At 40.6% G+C, this 15,030-nt stretch overlaps 1 protein-coding gene and 1 long non-coding RNA gene across 3 annotated transcripts in view; one reads left to right on the top strand and one right to left on the bottom strand.

Moving 5' to 3' along the window:
• Positions 1 to 15,030, bottom strand: part of LOC105678048 (beta-4C adrenergic receptor-like) — a 194,683-nt gene that overhangs the window by 42,705 nt on the left and 136,948 nt on the right. The window lies entirely within an intron of this gene.
• LOC137000524 (uncharacterized) lies at positions 452 to 6,018 on the top strand. The gene is made up of 2 exons (XR_010890785.1): positions 452 to 5,593; positions 5,674 to 6,018. It is a non-coding gene; the product is annotated as an uncharacterized lncRNA (long non-coding RNA).

The following is a 15,030-nucleotide window of genomic DNA, read 5'->3' as shown; positions in this document are numbered from 1 at the left end:
AAGGTCTTCCGGCCAAGCTACTTCCCGAACGTCATGTTTATCTTTATTTCTTATTTAAACAAACAAGAGCTCTAATACACTTCCGTCTGCTCGTGATGAAAGTACAGGCGGGAGTCTCCGGCTCGCCCGGGAACGCAAAATTTTCCAAAGCCGTATAGTAAGCGCCTACGAGTGGTATCGCAAATACATATAGAAAATGCAAATTGCTATCGAATCAATTCAATTAATCGGATTGTATGGCCGACAATCGCATTTTCGCTTGTTCCATATCTTTCTTAATCAAGATTAAATTCACATCTCTCTACTGTATTTCCAATCTCGGGTAAATAACTTTTCATTACTGTCGCATGTACCAATTTTAAGCCTGTATTTCATTACACAAAACACAACAGTAATAATGGTTTAAGACTAAAATAATAGAAATAATTTCGAATTTCAATTTCTTATGGCAACTTCCATTTGCATTATCATGTTATTGATTTTCTCTTATCTCGGGTTTCATCTCGGCTTTTATCCCCTCCTCCCCGTCGGCACTAAGAGCTCTTCACGTTGTGAATGCCGCGTAATGCGCGCGTGACGGCCGGGTCGACCTTTCGCGTGACCGCGTGGGAAGGACAGCCGTCGTATTTCCAGGCACCGGAGTGCAACCCTTTCGTGCCGAGGCGTCCGCCGTTAAGTTACGCGACCGGCACGATATTAATTAGTCCTCGTCTTGCGCAAGAAACGGCCGATCCGGGCGAATCTCGTGCTCGCGCGTGCTCGAAATTCAATCGCTCGCGCAGCGGCTGCTAGCCGGGGTGGAATAATAATTATCGCGGCAGTTAACCCCGTTTCCAGCAGTCTTCGATCACAGTAGATGCTCGTCGTCAGAGCAGTGCTCGCAGCAATTCCTCTCTCGGCCTTGTAATTAATTCCGCACCGCGTCGCGTCGCGATACGCGACGCGACGAAAATTAGAGGCGGATTTATTCTATCCGACTCCCGCAAGGAAGAGAAACAGGGAGACAGAGATGGAATGGGCCACGCGCCTCTCTCAGATGGCATACTCGCATAGCAGACCGACGGTGGATTCTAATTGTCCTTTAGCCCCCATATTCCGGACGCAATTTAACCGCCTCTGGCTTTGACCCTGTTATTTCGACAAAATGATGCGTTTTGGACGATGCACGCATCCCACTACCGTCCGATAATTTTCAGGATGATCATATAGCAGTACGAAGGTCGACTAAATGGACAGTGATGTAACTAGCCAAAAGGACGCGAGGCGGAAAATTGATGAAATTTACATAACATTTATTAATTCTGTAGTATTGTTCTTTACTAACAAACCTCTATTATTCATGTCTTAAAAAAAACATGTGTTTGACAAATCAATGCTATTGTGCATGACGGAATTATACTTGAGCACCACCACAACTAACCCGGCTCACAGTCGTCTAATTACGACAGTGCGAATACCTGAGTATTATTCATCGTGTAAAGCCAAGAACAGGTGGTGTTGTTGAAAGCGGTTTCTTTGCACCCTCAATTTTGTCTTTATCTTACCAGTCTGCCAGCCAAGTGATTATAAGTAATTACAAGTTCTTTATTGCAATCCGGGCACCTGACATTTTGTACCGTGTTGGAAGCGTGTGATTGCATTACGGCTGATGTGAAATAGCACGGAAATAAATTCCCCAAAAAATTATAGGAGAAACATATGTCAATTTTTTTTTTAACAAAAGAGAATGCAAAACATAAATTAAAGTAAGCAATAAGAAATGTTCAACTATTTCCTACAAACAATACATTTTACAGAAGACCAGAAAAAGGACCTAGAAATATTTTATTATTCGTATAAATAGTAATTCGTTCATATAAACTCATATAAATTTGTTAATTGCAATTATTATTGTATTTCGCGCCTCTTCCTCGAGATCAAACTGTAGTACCCCCTGCTTTACACCGATGTCGCCACAATTTTTTAAAGTCTAGAGCTTTTTATGCCTTTATCATCCTGGCGTGCTAGCGCATCTCTTATTCTTCTTCTTTGTGCCGAATACGTCACATGCCGAAATATTATCAGCAAAAAATGTCTCATAAACGAAAAAGACATTCATCAAGAAATAAAAAAGACGACTTGAGAAGAGAAGTCGAACGATTGAGGAAAAAAGTTAAACGCCAAGAAAAAGAAAATCAAAGACATTATCGTGGTAAGTTCGTTTACAGGTTACAAACAAAGAAGGTTGCCGCGATCTTTGTGTGTCACTAAAAGTTAGGTCGGTCTAACCGACACTAGCTATCTGAAATACATACATAATCCTAGCAAGCCAGTTCAACTGGCGTTAATCTTATATCTCGGTCTAACTGAGATGTGTAAATAAGGAAAATATGCAGTCAGGTTGGTCAACCAACACTGACAATGCAAAAAACACACATAACCCCGTCAGATCGGTCCAACTGACTCTGACACCTTGGTTCAACCGGGGTTGGGTAAGCGTGCAGTCGTGTCGACTGACATTGACGGTGCAATTGGCATACACATAACCCCATCAGATCGGTCACATATTGACAAATATGCAGTCAGGTTGGTCCAACCAACACTGACAATGTAACAGACACACACATAACCTCGTCAGGTCGGTCCAACTGACTCTGACATCTTGGTTCAACCGGGGTTGGGTAAGCGTGCAGTCGTGTCGACTGACATTGACGGTGCAATTGGCATACACATAACCCTATCAGATCGGTCACATATTGGCAAATATGCAGTCAGGTTGGTCCAACCAACACTGACAATGTAACAGACACACACATAACCTCGTCAGGTCGGTCCAACTGACTCTGACACCTTGGTTCAACCGGGGTTGGGTAAGCGTGCAGTTGTGTCGACTGACATTGACGGTGCAATAAGCATACACATAATCCCATCAGGCCGGTCCAACTCACACCTTGGTTCAACCGAGATTGGGTAAGCGTGCAGTTGTGTCGGTCCAACTGACATTGACGGTGCAATGGGCATATACGTTATTAAGTCGGTCTAACTGACGTTGATATAAGAAATTTAAGTTTAAAAAATAACTTAGGTTTCTTAACATACACAAGTAAGAGCAGAAGTGATCCAGAAGAACTTCACAAAATTGAAATCAAGATGATAATCAATATAAGAGACATCACTATGACAAGCGTCACACAAGTGATCGTTATGACTATAAATCGACTCTAATAGTTGTCTGCATTAAATCAGGACTGCATAAAAGGTTTTTAATGAACCATTTTATATATATAAAAAAAAAAAAAATCAATTATTATTTGTGCGTTATTTCAGATACAAGATCTGGTAAGAAAAATTTAGCTTCTTTGAAACATGTAAAGCGCTCGAAATTTCACAAAGCACTAATGTTTCGTCAAACACAGTTAGGTCGGTCTAATCGACACTAGCTATATAAAATGCATACATAATCCTAGTAGGTTAGTTTAATTGACGTTAATCTCATTTTGGTCTAACTGAGATGTGTAGATGAGGAAAATATGCAGTTAGGTTGGTCCAACCAACACTGACAATGTAAAAGACACACACATAACTTCGTTAAAAAGCACTGCTGCAAATAATGCGAAGGTACTATTTAGTGATTCATTGCGTCGTCTGCGCGAGTGACAGTACTAATCCAATTCTATGTATCTCCAATGTTGCAGATTAGACGTGTCATAACACCACGCCTATACAATTGCAATGTCACAATGATCACAAACTTTTCTGCTACACATATGTGCAGATTGTGTGAAGTAAATCTCGGAAATTTTTCCGTCATCAACACAATACATCACGTTTTGAACGTTAAAAAACAATGTCTAAATACATGTTTTCCGATTGTTCTGATTGCAGTCGTGATCGATATTCTAGACGTAAAAACAAATATTGTGATCGATCTCGCAGCCACAACCAGAGTCGCTGCGCAAAATAATTCTAGTTCCGCTGATAGAAGCTGATGCTTCAGATGTCAGCAAACCATCTCATAGGTCTCAAGGATCAAGTAATGAAGGAAAGTTATCCACTAAAGAGTTAAACGCTATTAATGATCAAAAAAAAAAAAAAAAACATCAGTTGGACTTCCATCACCCACTGCAACTCCAACATCAACTTCACAGTCATCAGCTGCGGTTCATATTCCGCCAACAGCAACAGCAGTAAAAAGAAAGGAATTAAATCCTAATATTCTTTAGGTCATAGGAGCTAGGATTCATCCAAACAAAAAATTTGCACCTGTAGTTCATACGCAGGTTGCAACGGGGGTTGACGAAAAAAAAAAAAAAAAAAATTTACTTGAAAAATTCTTGTCCCCTCAGAATTGCCTCAGGTTGGATCCTCCTAAATTGAATCCAGAGTTGAAAGCGACTCTCCATGAGTCGATAATTAAAAGTGACAGCCGAATCATTGAAAAACGGAATAGAATAACAGACCTCCAATGTGAAGAGTCTAACATTTATCGTAGTCTCGTATTAACAAATATTAATACATCATTAAAAGAGGCTCTCACTGCGACAGTAGTTGACGAAGGTTGTTTGGAGAGAAATTAGACGATACGGTTAAAACAACCAAGACTCTCAAAACATCAAGTAAAATTTTACAACCTTACACTCAAGTAGGCTCAAGCAGTTTCGCGCAAACTGGTCAGAGATTTCTTCTGACAAACTTATTCTGAGCTGGATCAGTGGATACAAAATTCCTTTTGTATCAATAATCACACAAGATATTCCACCCGTGGAATCTCACTGGTCTGCACAAGAGTCTGTTGCAATACGCGAACAATTATCTAAATTAATTCAAAAAAGTGCTATTATTGAAGTCACTCCTACTAAAAAACAAATTGTTTCAAACATTTTTCTGGTTTTTAAGCCTGATGGTTCTTATCGATTGATTTTGAATTTAAAAAAAAAAAAAAAAAAAAAAAAAAATTTTTTTATACGAATGGACCAGAGGAATCTTGGTTATATCAGGTCAGCATTTAAACTAAAAATGATAAAAACAGGGAAAGACATTATTGAATCCATGAGCCAATGTGATGTAGTATATAAGGTAACGTGTCATGATTGCGAGGCTAGTTATGTGGGACAAACAAAGAGAAAATTGAAAACTAGAATTAAAGAACACAAGTCGGATATAAATAAAAGAACGGGATCCCCTTCTGTCATTTCTTGTCATAGATTAGAAAAAAACCATGAAATGGATTGGGAGAATGTAGAAATATTAGACAAGGAAATGTCTTATAGCAAAAGGCTTATTTCCGAGATGTTGCACATAAAACGGCAAAAAACGAGTCTCAATAAGCAGAACGATACTGAGTTACTGCCAAACTTGTATTTGCCAGTTCTCAATTTGTTTACTGCTTAAAGATCACTCACTCTCCCACCACGAATCTCCTTCACATACGAGTTCTCTAATATATCCTCTATTATATTCAACTAGTTTGCCATGTCCACTCAAACGACACGGACCTCCAATATCATTTTTAGCAAACTGACTCGCTACACCGAATTTAGTTTTGGTTCTTAGTTTTTTTAAAATAAGAAAGTTTACACGAAAACACAACATGACGGTACTGCTATGCATTGAGGTAAGAATATTTTTAGTAATTTTAATAAATAACAAGTAACATAAAGATAAAAATAGACATTGGTTCATGCTGGGTTTTAGAATAATTGCAATCAACCACAATTCAAGTCTTAAAAAGGACATCGTGTATGTTTAATGTAAAACATGATTTCCTTCCTGATGATCTTAAGATTGGTGTTATTAGAAGAGGCATGACTTTCAAGATGTGTTGTCCTCTAAACAATTTTTAAATGTAACGAATATAAGAAGATTGTAATATCCGAATTAGTTTTATAAGTAACGATTGTTTATTAATATGTTCCGAATTTTATAATAACTAACTACTGAAGATGACCACAACCAGATGGTCGAAACGTCTAGATTGACCTAAACATTTGTTATAATATATTAATAAATTAAGCACGAAAATCCAGCTTGGGCTCTGTAGCTTGTTGTTAATAATTTATTTTAAAAATGATCCTTTCAGAATCAATAGATATCATGATATCTTCACTCACCGTCTCATCTGTAAAACAATACAACGATGGTTTAGAAAAATAGTGAAAATTTTGCACTGCCAAACAGTTAGATCCCTATGAAATTACAGCTCCCCTGGTTTTAAAGTTTTTAACTGCGGAATATAAAAATGGTGCCTTGTATGGCACTCTCACTTGTTTTTCGATCAACCATCACATTAATACATGGTCCTGGCCTTGAGAATAATGATAATATTAGAAGATTTTTAGAGGTATTTCTAAGTTGAGGCCACCAAACGCAAAATACAATTGCACTTAAGATCCAAAAATAATTTTAACACACCTTGGAGAATTGAGCTTAAATAATGTAATTTCATTGAATATTTTATCAAAAAAGTTAGCTATCTTGTTAGCTCTTGTCACGGGTCACCGTATTCACACTCTTGCGGCAATAGATATTCGCAACATTAAGATTTGCAATAACAGTTATGAGATAAAGATTTCTGATCAGCTAAAAACTTCAGGTCTAAGAAAAGTAGAACCTAATTTAGTAATCCCTTTTTTCGATCAAGACAAGGCAATTTATCCAGCTTCCCACCCTGAGGGTTTACTTGAAAAGAACTAAAAATCTTCACTCAAAAAAAAAAAAAAAAAAAAAAAATATTTTGCTGATGTAGTTAGATTTCTAGATATCGCAACAAGAATGTATCGCTGTTTTTCGTATCTGTGAAAACATTGTTTGTCACATATAGAATTTATAGCAGTAATGTTCTAGCAATGGCTTCTGAAAAATTTAGGTACCATTGCTAAATGTTATTCATTGCATGATCTAACACGTGATTGATCTTATATAGATAGGCGCTTTAGAGAAACTTTCTTTTTAAAGTTCACAAACAATACAGATATATATTCTGTTTCTATCATCTAAACTGATTAAGTAATTACATATGCAATATCACAACAGTTGCTAATCATTTATCTGTTTTAGTTAATTTTTTACACCTAAAAAATTTTAGCTATTATTGCAAGATCATTTTTTTTTAGTGTTCGTAACTGTGAACAGAAACTATTTATTTCTTCAAAAAAAAAAAAAAAAAAAACCCACAATCATGTGGGGACTCAGACTTGAGTTGATGGATAAAATCAATGCTAACCAATAGTGGTGTAAATACCTCTGTGTTCAGCGCTTACAGCACAAGGCATGCATCAACATCGGCTGCTTAACGAAAAGATGTAACTATCAATTCTATCCTCAAGGCTGCTGGATAGACAGAGAACTTTCATTGTCAGACTTTTGCAAGATTTTATAATCGGCCTATTACAATATTAACAGTAAAGATATATATGCATTGGCAATCTTAAAAAAAAAAAAAAAAAACCAAGTGTAAGACATTATGTCTCCATGCTTTGATACTTATGTATAGTATAGTTTATAAGGTCATAAATAACTTATAGTGTTTGTCTTTCCAGTGCTGATAATTATTACGTGTTATATTTGCCGTAAAAAGACTTTGAACAGCTACAGTTTGATCTCGAGGAAGAGGCGCGAAATACAATTATAAGATTAAACGAACTTACCTGTAAGTGAAGTTCTATCTTAATTGTATGAAGCGCCTCTTCCGAAGAGATCAATCCCTCCCAGTGTGTAAACACTCCCTAATTCTCGACTACCAAATTCGAGATTTCCCTAAAAAGATTTTACGGCAGGAGCACTTTGAATACGAATGAGAGATGCGCTAGCACGCCAGGATGATAAAGGCATAAAAAGCTCTAGACTTTAAAAAATTGTGGCGACATCGGTGTAAAGCAGGGGGTACTACAGTTTGATCTCTTCGGAAGAGGCGCTTCATACAATTAAGATAGAACTTCACTTACAGGTAAGTTCGTTTAATCTTATAATTATATATTACACAATCGCTTCATTTAAATAGTAGTTGCCGGAGCACCGAGAAAGCCTGCCTTCTACATTATTAATTAAAACTACGTTATTAAATCAATTTTATTATAAATATGGCTATCATATCTCATTTACCGGCTCGATAAACGAGAACGAGAACGAGAATTATCATCGTAACGAAATATATGCATAAAATGCAAATTCAATTTATATCCGATACAAACTGGCAATGCCAATCTATATGGCATCTCAACAGTTTTACACGAAACGTTAATCAAGTCGATACAAAATCCGTTTTGCTGATTTATCGACTTATCAATTCTAGCGTCATATTGCAAAAATTATCGGCGAGTCTCTACACGCCTCGTCGTCTTCAGATCCGGTCGGCCCTAACGATATCAGAGTTGATCCCGTTGATAAATTCCGCACTTTTAATACGAGACCACATCGTCCCGATGATACTTACATGGCTTGGAAAGTGGTGCTTCAACCTTGATATCAACCTTGGCTCGAGATCGTGCTCGGTAACATAACCCGCCTTAATTGATCGTAAGTGCATTTTTCTATCCATGAAACAAGACGGCGAACTCGTTTCCAACTAGCTGTATCGAGATATCGGGAGATACTGCGCTCGCAAGAACTTTTATGCGAGCTAAAATCATGCGATATTATTAGAAGCGGATGTTTAAATCTTAATTTGACCATTTATTCTGCAAATATATCTCTATCTTTTACCTTCTGAATTAGTGAGCAATCTTTAAATGTGAATATATTTTTAAACTTGTCGAAACTGTAAAAATATATTCCTTATATTTACCAATTTATTATATTTATAATTATTTTACATTTTATTTAAAAGTATATCTAGAAACAATTTGCATCAAGAATTCAGATAAAATCATTTTCAAATAATTTATCATATTTTCTTTATATATTTTTACTCTAATATAAAATTTTTAAATTTGCACAGAAAGAAAAGTTTAACTTTGACAAATCTAAAGCTTCTTTTCCTGAGCAAAAGTTTCCTAGTTAAAAAGTTTTTGCAAATTAAAATAGAAGAATATAGATGAGTAATAAAATTTCCTTTACTGAAAAATTTACTTTGAAATGGACTCTGCTTTAACCAACATTTTGCTTGAGACTTGCTTGCTGAAAGATATAATATTGCAAATAAAAAAGTCGCAGTAAATAATGATATCTCTTGACATTTTTGCTAAGTAAAAAACAACCCAAATTTTATTAAAGAATTTCGCCTTAAAATATAATTCAATTGGGTTAAAATAGCCTGCAATATTTCAAATTTACTCATTTTTGATTGAAATTGAGAATTAAGGATCCTATTTTGTTTCAGTGGTATTCTTATTTCAATAAGACTGCGAAGCGTTTTGAAAATTGTGAAAAATTACACGCAATAATAATTTATCGTTAACTCCATCTAAGTACGTAATATGTCGTAATAATTTTGCACACACTACACGCGCATCATGATAAATCATACATGTGCGTTAACATCTTAACATCGTGGGCGTGCATACACGCGGTTAAGTGGTTAAATACGGCGAATATCCCATATTCGCTGTTGACTCGCCCGACGTCAAGCCTGGCGTATCTGTCTTGCCGCGCCTCGCGAACGTAGACACGAGTGTGTGTCCAAACAAAATGTCAGAATCAGACAGGGCCTCGTTACGCTAAACACGAGGCGTGAATTCCCGCCGAAGTCGTTAAGCCAGATGATGGAGGAAATGCCTGGCAGTCGTGTTCCGGATGTAGCGCGAATGCGGAGAAATATGACGCGCTGTACACGCTCGTGTCTCGGTTATGCCGCGCGTTCGATGATCAATCATTTGCTCGGAGTGATCCCGACCGTCCTCTCACGCGGCTGATCAACATCTCCGGATGTCGCTGCGCCATGCGAATAATTAATGTAATTGCCTTTGGGAAATGAAATAGAATGAGCGGAAATGAGTCGCGTTTAATAACATTATACATCCATAATGACTCTATAGCTCTACGTCTCGCTCTTTCTCTCTCTCTCTCGTTCTTTATCCTCTTTTTTTTCAAATTTTCGCGTAAAATCCAACTTTGCAGACGAGAGGTAGAATCCTCCGTTCGTTGAATACCAATAAAATGGAGCATGCAAAAGATGCGGGTCGCTTCGCTGGTTTATAAGAAAAGTCCGAAGGGCATAACGCGACGGCATTGGTGAAGCGCGTCGAGGAAACGATTCTTCCGTCTGAAAGTACTTTCTTGAACCAGCAACTTCGTTTGTGGCCGCACGACACCAGGAATCTGCCTAGACGGGGAAGGGGGAGGAAGAGGGAGATAGAGACAGAGAGAGGGAGAGAAGCGGATTAAACCCACGCCGCACCCGGTTTTCCCGTAATCGGAGAACCGACGATAAATGCGTGACGACGCGAAAGTGTAAATGACTGCTGCGCGCTTTGGTTACGACGACGACGAAGCCGCCGCTACTGGTAATCGCGTCCGCTCGACAGCCATTTAAAGTCGTCGGAATAAAAAGGGGAGCGGGAAGCGAACGCACGCCCCCGCGAGAACGCATTAAATCAGTCTGTCGGAGAAGCCTCAAAGGTTCCTTACTCCGCGACTACGGCAGCTCCAAAGCCCGTGCAGGAGCTAGAAATGGAGCGCGCGAATGAGGTTTAGTCTTTCAAGAGCGATATACGTTCCCGGCTTGGAATGTCCCCCGGCATTACTTCGCCATTCATGCGGATCGTCAAAGGGTAATTCATTGCACCTCAAATGCACTTTTCAGTACGTACGCGACAATGGCGCTCCTTCGAAACTTTGAAGTTCCCAGCGTTAAACACTGCTTGAACGGAGCGGCAGAGCGAACGGCCGGAGAAAGACCGCCGATTTGATCAGCATGCGAAAACAACACGGCGCAGAATGTTGTGCCGCGTATCGTGCCGCTACGTTGTTTCATACCCCTCCTTCCCCCCCCCCCCTCGCTGGCATACATCGGCGACGATCTTGTTGCAGGAAATCCTCTTACATCCCGACGCATTCTAGTTTCGAAAGCCCGGGATCAATACGCGAGCCATCGATCACATTCAGCTTTCCGTCGCGCGCCGGACGGATGCTCCTCCCGGTCGATTGTCGGGATCGAGGTTTGCGCGATATATGGCGAGCACCTGCCACGACGCACGACCGCATGCTTCAATCACCGTGGGTCTTTTTCCCCTCCGACCGATGTCTCTCCCGCATAAAGATTTCGCCTCCGGCGTCGCTCTTTCAAGCAACCGTACAAAAAAAAAAAAAAAAAAAAAAAATAAAGGAAAAGGAAGAGAAGTCGCTTTTTCTGGGTGATGAGAAGCGTTCTTATCGCGAACTCACGAGCCATCGGCCCCTCCAATGGGTGCATCGCGATTGCGCATGTTCCTGATACGGACATCTTCCTAAGAGAGCCGCATCCTACTTTTCCCATCTGTGCCGTGTCCGGCGTTTTCTTATATACTATGTATATAATAAGCACGTACACTCTCCTCGGTCAGGGCAACATAACTACGAGTTACGAGTGCCGCGCCGCAAAGTTTTAATAAGAATCTTGAAACGGCCGCCGGCTGCACAGAAACGTGTTTCCATGCGAACGCGAGAACACTGAGGATTTAGAGAATCTTTTTCTCGCAGCTTGTCTATTACACCGGAGGGCTAAAATTGCGCACTTATTATATAGGAAAATTAGAGAAATTGGAAAAATTATATTTCTCTCTTTTTGAATGCAAATAGAAATATAAAGTGAAATGGAGATAAACTTTTAAATTTAATACGTTCCCCTCTTCTATGATTCGACAGATGCACTTGTACAATTTTTTAAATTAAAATAAATGTAATAAAAGTAATGCAATTTATCTGGTCCAGATATTATCTGGAAATCGAATAAAAAAATACCAACCAATGCCGCAATCTCGTCATTCCGGGAGAATTACGAAGCCTTTATCGGAATTAAACGTTAACCCAATTTTCGTGCCGATCATGAATACGTTGCGGGTATATTAGGATGGAATATTGCCCTACCGGAAGCCAGTTCCACCGCCAAAGTCTAGCTGGCTTTGGCCGCCAGCCGATTTCTCGAATATCTCTCATGCAAATGCCCTGCGCCCTTCGCGTCGTTCTCTCCCGCGGTGGCGTCGCATAAAAGGAGATATCGCGTTCCTACGACTAATTAGAAATGTGAATCTCCTTACCTTGGTTATCTCTCGCGCACGTTAATTCCTTTAATGATTGCGGGCAGGCACGAATCGCGTTTTTCCCGCCCGGAATGTGGATATCGTGACAAAAGTCGTGGAACTCGGATAGCGCCGCAATTACATCGCGACGAGGGATTTAACTTTTTAAACTATAGCCATTATTACGTAACATTTGACCTCGGAGCCGGCGGTATTTTTCTCGGTAGCTACTTGGACGAAACGTGCAACGAATTAATTAAGGAGAGTCGTGCATTTTAGATGGTGTGGCGACATATTCAAAAGTCTCCGCTAAACTGTTCGCGATTCATCGAGTTTCATTGCGAATTCCCACGCTCGGTTTACTACCTTCGTTTCGTATAATTCCATTTCGCGCAATATTACGTACACCTGCATATTAATTACCTAGCTCATGCCTCCGCCGAGTAACATGAAAAGCGATAATCACCGGTATAGCACACGCGGTAATTAGCAAAGGCTCGTCGTTACGTGCTTATCAACCGTACGGTCATCATCATCTTAATTAGCGTAGCTCGTTAAGTCGCGCATGCGACGTCAGCTAATTTAAAAACCACACACCGAGTAGTAGGACATATCGCTATGTCGCGCGTCTGCGACAAGTAGATAATAACATGTATTCGGGGACGCGCGTTACGAAGCCGGCGCTGTTTTGTTTGATATCACGCTCTCTCAGCAGTAATTGGACGCTTATATATGACGACGAGAGACAAGAGAACGCTAATACTTGTCACGTTCTTACAGTTTAAGTGACTCATTTTAAAGCTGTCGCGATTTAAAAGGTAAAGTAAAAAAAGTTGCGCGAGGATAAAAAAAAAGTTACTCGTATCGTAAACCAGAAATTAATGCTCCATTTACAGTTTTCGCAAATTTTTCGTCATCAACGCTATAATCGTTCCAACACATGTGTGAAAATTTCGCCCCCGAATGTACACTGAAACGGCACGCGTTGCGTGTCTCAATTGCGTAACGCAATTCGCCCGCGGCGCGAATTTTACGCGCGATGCTTTCTCCCCCGGCCCCGTGAGAGCGACGACCACCCGGAACAATTACTCAAACTATTAGATTATCAAAGGCGACTACCCGCGTATTTTCCATTTTTCAAATTATGCTTTAAACGGCGCTCCCGTTTGCGGCCGCAGTGCGGCGCGGCGCAATAAATGCACCGAGAACAGGCTCATTCCGGCATGAATGCTAAAGAGGCATAAGGATAAAGGGAAGATCATAGAGAACAAGGGGGAGTAGGAGCGACGAGGAGGCAGCGAGAGCTGAAGGGGGGGGAAGGATGGTGGGACCAAAGTGAATGAATTTATTCATACGAGACGTTGTAACACCGCTCTGTGGGCGGAATCCAATTTTGTTAGCCGTCCCCGCAGACAGAACGGGAACGGCTAATGCCCGTCACGAAGGGCATTTGCCGCGTTTAAGCAGAATAGTTACGGCATTTAGCGACGACTCCAAGTTTTTCGCCAGTTCCTTTCCGCGCGCACCTCACAAACTCGCGGCGGCGCCTCTCCTAACGTCCTAAGGTCCCCGCCACCCCTCCCAGCCCTTTTCCTCCACCCGGTTAAGGAGACTAAGTCGAGTTTGATGGCGGCAGTGCGTTCCTTCGCGGGTAGTTTACCGCGAATCCCGAACTGCAAACGACGTCCTCTCGCCCGGCGAAATTTGTTTGGAAACTTTATTCATTCGTAGCAAACGGTCACTGTGCCCCCCCCCCCTCCCTTCCTCCCACGCGACCGTCTTCCAATGAATGATTTCGACGAAACTCCGGCATCCAAGCTTCAGTCTGCGAATTACCGGCCAGGTGAGGTTCCGAACTTTAAGGAACTGGACGAACTGTTCTCCGGAAACTTGTCCATCTCACGCGGTAGTAGTCGCTCGTATTTTTAAGCCCTATTTCTCCCTCCGAAGTAACTCTCAGACAATCCCAGACAGATTTTAATCCGAGCTATTAGCAACCATTAAACTTAATTTAATAATTGGATCTCCGAAGGGGGTTACACCAGTGTATGCTGAGTGCTTCTAATGTGCCATTAAAGAGTCCTACCGCGAACAATCCTGTCGCCTTGCTGCAGGACGTACACAGAGATAATGCACCGTCGTCACGTACGCGCGCTATATTCGTGGAAATCCAATCGTCTACATATGTGTACGCCCGAGCTGTCGAGATCTCTTAATACATTGCTTAACCTATTTCGCACACCGCTCGCTAATCGATAAAGTTAAAGAAGATAAGCCGAACGGCCGTAGAAATCCATAACGCTAGGCTCCGCAGGCGGAGCGCATATTGCGTTTCCCGCTTGCCGCATTTCGCGCATCATTTGACCCAACCATTCCCTTGCAAACAACGTAATCCGGTTTAATCGAGTAAGCATAAAGTTCCTAACAAAAATGTATTATTGCCTGCTGTAGATTTACAATGTCGAGAAAAATATGTATTACATAAAAAAGAGAAATACGACAGATTAATATCCATAAATATACAGCAGCTGACAAGCCATTTTATTTCACGCAACTTGACTGCTAAATCGATTATCGTGAACCGAAAATGTCGGAAATCAAGAGCACAAGCGCGTCGCACATTTGAAAGAAAATAAACAGCTTAACGCACTCAAAGTGAAAATGATTCCGGAAGAACTTGTTGAGCAATAAATGACTCTCGGAATACCCCGCCGTAACTTTATCTCTTATTTCTCAATAGAGGTTTACCTCCCGGATTACACTCGCTCCAGGAATACTAGATATACTCTTGTTTCCCCGCTTCGCACCGTGCTCCGCGCGTTAAATCCGCCGCTAAAGCTGCGAGAGAATTTCTGATCCGCGTAAAAGAACCGCAGCGGCGCCCGTACCGCGACCAGGA

This window comes from Linepithema humile, chromosome 1 (assembly GCF_040581485.1).
Source record: "Linepithema humile isolate Giens D197 chromosome 1, Lhum_UNIL_v1.0, whole genome shotgun sequence".
Taxonomy (NCBI): domain Eukaryota; kingdom Metazoa; phylum Arthropoda; class Insecta; order Hymenoptera; family Formicidae; genus Linepithema; species Linepithema humile.
Note: the sequence above shows the minus strand (reverse complement) of the source record. Positions and strands in the feature narration are given on the sequence as shown.